Raw genomic sequence first — 5,093 nt, 5'->3', positions numbered from 1 at the left:
AACATTATAACTTATCCAGGTATGTAGAAGAGTAACTTATATTACCCTGGCTAATATTTATTTATTATATATTTGTTGTTTGAGACATTTTCGAATCTGTGTTGCTTGTAAAACAAGCCCCAAAATCACGTAAATTTCCTATTAAAACCTCCAAAATGGTTTTAAAAATTTGTGAAATGTCGGATATTTTCTCGTATTCTCACGTAACTAAATAAAAGCTTTAAAATAAGTTAAAATACTAAAAAGTTATCCAGCTCGGTAGAAAACAAACACTTAGAAAAGTCAATTATCGGTTTTAAAACAAAAGTAAATAAGTAAAAATATTTTGTTAAATATATTTTTAAGAAAAAAAGGCCAAATTCTAAAATGAAGCCTCTCTTTTGCTGTAAAAAAAGGCCTCTCAAAAATGCCAAATTGAAAATTTAAAAAAAAATTCATATGTTGAAGATGTTAACATCTATATCTTCGCATTTTTATTTCTCTATTAATGTTGTAGTATTTTCTTAGCGATGATGAAGCAAAAACGTTAATAATGAAACCAAATCGAAAAATATACTTTGGCTCTCACATATTTTTCTGTTTAAATTAGTCCTATGTTTAATATCAAAAAGAATAAACTCATTACATTCAAAAGTTTAAACAGTTTTAAAATCGTATCAGAAATTTAAAGAATAATTTTAATACTAATTTAATATAAAATAATTTGAACAATTGGTAAATTTGTAAATAAGAATATCTTGAAAAACTCTTATAATGAGAAAATTATCTTAGGAATTAAAGTGGGGAATCAGTTTCTCATATATATTTGATTTAAGATTATCACCCATTTCCAACAGAATAGAGCCATTGACTAACAGAATAGCGTTTATTCTTTCTATGTAAATTTTAGATAATTATTAACGTTTCTTAGCACGCATTTATTTATCTAAATATATTTTTAAGTCTCCCTACCACCAAAATAAAATATATCGAAGAGCCTACAATTTACGAATGCGTGGAATATTTTGAATAATTCGACCCCCTGTCTTTCCAAGCTTTTAACCACTCGAAAAATGTAATTCAAACACTATTTTCTTTTCAATTAAAGGAGCAAGGACCGAGGTTTCATTTAAAAAAAAACGACGTGGTTTAAAAAAGGGTTCAAACTTCGGACTTTACAGGTAAATTGCTAAAAAACACCTCTTTTTTATTTTAAATTTGAATATATTATTTATTGGTCTTTTATCTTCAATTTGTGATATATAAAAAATTGGTGAGTAAATTAATTATTTACTTTTGGGTTTGTATTACTGTACACATAGATTCGAAAAAGTTGTCAAAAAACAAATATATAACAAATAAATGGTATCAAAGGCAAGATAAGTTACTTTTCTACCTAACTGGATATATTTTTTGTGTTTTTATTCAATGTAACATATTTATTCAGCTCGAAAAACGTACAGTGTTTACCGATGTATTCGAAAATTCAAGATGGCGTCTCACACCCTCTTTAACACCGTAAGTTTGGGAAAAGGTTTTATAAATAAAAAACTATACAAAATACTATTAAAACTCTGCCGAATATATGTCAACCTATGTCACGGTAACATATATTGAGCGAGTTTTTAACAGTATTTTATCCGGTTTTTTATTTATAACACCTTTTCCCAAACTTACCGTGTTAAAGAGAGAATCAGACGCCATCTTGAATGTTCCAATACATCGGTAAACACTGTATGGTTTTCGAGCTGAATAAACATGTTACATTGAATAAAAACACAAAAAATATATCCAGTTTGGTAGAAAAGTAACTTATCTTGCCTTTGATAACATTTATTTGTTATATATTTGTTTTTTTTGACAACTTTTTCGAATCTATGTGTACAGTAATACAAACCCTTACTTTTTAATAGACATTTCAAAGTGGGGGCCGTGATTTAAAAAAAAACGTTTGTCTAAAATATTATATTCGATTTATTGGAAGGAGCATAAAATTTCACATTGACCCTGAAAATATCGTAAAAATAGAATCAATAGAAAAATTTTGATAGATTTTTAAAGTTTAAAAATTGAAAAATACTTAACTCGTAAAATTCAATTGATTTCATTACTGTTTTTTTTTTTAATAAAAAAAAAATATTTTTATTAGTTTTTATACAACTTTAATAGTTTATTTTGGAAGTATAATCCATAAAGAAAATAAATAACCCACTTTTAAAAAAGAAATTACGAGTTTTTTTTTTAATATTTTATTTGCAGTTTCGTGTTAGGAGTGTCGAAAATTCCGCCAAAATTCTGATATACCTACCATCCGATAAATAAAGGGGTTATTTTACAAAACTTGAGTTAAACCTGAACTTGTAATGTATATTTATGTTTCCTCTTCTGGTTATAAAAGAGATGAGTATTGGCTGAAGAGACCTTGATGCGGGCATATAAAACGGTTCCTAATTCTCAGGTTTGAAATCGACGGTACGCTGAAATATCTAATCTAAACTTTCTGTAAACAAAAACGCACACACACACTAGATAGATAGATAGATAGATAGATAGATAGATAGATAGATAGATAGATAGATAGAACAATTCATTCCGCCCCGAATTGGAGGAATGTCATGTTTACAAGTACAGGGACACAACTTCCAGAAGTGTTACTTTTCCCTCGCAATTATTACATATATATATATATATATATATATATATATATATATATATATATATATATATATATATATATATATATATATATACTAGCAAAAGTACCCGTCGCAGACTGGGTTCACAAACACCCTACAGAAAATAGACTCTGATTTATGAAAGTATGATAGGTTATGAAAAAGAAGGGTTGTAAAGAGATAGCTTCGAATTTGGGGGTATCAAAAGCTAAGCAAAATATGATAAAAGTAAAAATAAAATAGATAACCCCCATAATTTATTATACCACGCCTGTTCACACTGAAACACTTATCACAATAGTCTGTGGGTCTATATTAAAAAACCTTGTTAAACTTTGTGACATATTTCAATTCTATGGAAGTCAGGCGCGAACGAACACTCCATAATTTTATTATACCATATTTCTTTAAACTGAAACATAATTATCAAAGTATACTTACGCAGATAGATATGAAAAGTCTTTATTAAAGTTTGTGTCTATTTCCATTCTACCGAGGCTAGGCGCGAATGAAGACCCCACAATTTTATTATACCATCCATATTAAAGTTAAAACATACTTATCAAAGTATTATTATGTACATTTATATCAAAAACACTTGTAAACGTTTTTATTTTGTGTAATTTTGAATTTTTTATTTCCATACTTTGTGGACCAGGCGCGAACGCAGACCCCACAATTTTAATGAACCACCGTTCTGCCAGATCAAACATACCCATTCCTGTGTCTCGATACATCTTCTATCATTATATGTAATCAGTTTTTTTTTTTTAAATAGTCAACCATATAGGAGCCTATTCGTGACCAGACACACATACACGCACACACAGACATTCAGCTTTATATCATAGATTTATTTATTTTGACATTAACATATTTCAAAGGAAGTGATCTCTATGTGACATGTTTGGCCCTATATATTAGTAGGAAAGAATATAGACAGGAAATTGCATTAATGTATACCTTTCCCTGGCAATATGGTAAATATCCAGATACGCTACAACAGAACAACACCGACTACTTTAATTCGAAGCTGATAGTCAAACTTGGGGCAAACTTACCGTTTGCATGGTATTAACGCACCGACATTTACTGATTAGGACACCATTTAACATTTTTCGGAGATTTTACTGTTTACATTGGGGGAGGAGGGGAGGGGGTGCTGTTGGAGCGCATGCAAAAAAGAAAAAGAAAAAAAAGAACGAAAACATAAAAACGTTTGGTGCTAATGTTTTTGTAAACCGCATTAAAAACTACGTAAGACAAAAATAAAGTTCCTCCAAAATGTACTGTATTTTTTTGTAATGTAATTTTTTGTAATGTAATGTATTTTTTTTTAATTTTAATTTTTCCTCCGAATTTTAAATTGTCCGCCAATGAAAGAAAAAAAAATAATTCTGTTCTGAACAAAAAAGTCTTTCCGACATTACCCCCACCCCCCACACACACACACTCTTGGAGTGCTTTTCTTCTTTTTTGCATAAGTTTAAATGTTCCACAAATTATTAATACACCATGTGAAAAGGCAGTTTGCTCCATGAATGCAAATTCTACAATCGTCATTTATGCTACAGCGCCCGCTCGCGCGTAGCGTAAACGGAAGCTGCAAAATGGTGGAAAGTTGTTCGTGGGTTCAGGGGTTAATACCATGCAAACGGTAAATTTGCCCCAAGTTTGACTATCAGATTTGTTGTCAGCGACCTCAATTACCTATTAAAAAACAAATTAGAGTGGTCGGTGTTCTGTTGTAGCGTATCTGGATATTTACCACACACACACACACACACACACACACACACACACACACACACACACATATATATATAGTGTGTGTGTGTATGTGTGTGCTTTTTTTACGTGCAATTTATATAAGAAAGTGATCCCCCACTTTTTAAAAAAGTAATTTATTCATAAAAAAACTATTTATTTACCCCAAATTTAAATGTGATATTCGTTTTCAGCACCATTGTGTGTGTGTGTGTTTGTTTAGAAAGTTTAGATGAGATAATTCAGCAGTACCGTTTAAAACCTGGTAATTAGGGACCGTTTTAGATAACCGTATCAAGGTCTCTTCAGCCAATACTCATCTCTTTTATAACCAGATGTGGAAACACCTAAGGAGTTCATGTTTAACTCTCGTTTTGTGAAATGCCCCGTGCCCCCCTCCATATTTTTCGGATGCGGTGATCGGTTTGTGTTCTGTTATATATTTTTCTCATATTCACATCTGCGAGTCGGAACATTTTACAACATTGCGTTACTTCTCGATCAAAGGAGGGGGTAATACATGGGAGGGCACAAAACATGACAAGTAAAGTCAGAATGGTTATAACGCAACAGATGGCTGAAATGCACAAGCAAACTACAAACAGGTACTACACTTCCATCGTTAGTCGTTTGATGCTGATTGCATGTAAAACATCAGGTTTAAGTCTGGAA

This window comes from Euprymna scolopes, chromosome 27 (genome assembly GCF_053919585.1).
Source record: "Euprymna scolopes isolate OS-2025 chromosome 27, ASM5391958v1, whole genome shotgun sequence".
Lineage (NCBI taxonomy): Eukaryota > Metazoa > Mollusca > Cephalopoda > Sepiida > Sepiolidae > Euprymna > Euprymna scolopes.
This window is presented reverse-complemented; position numbering follows the sequence as displayed.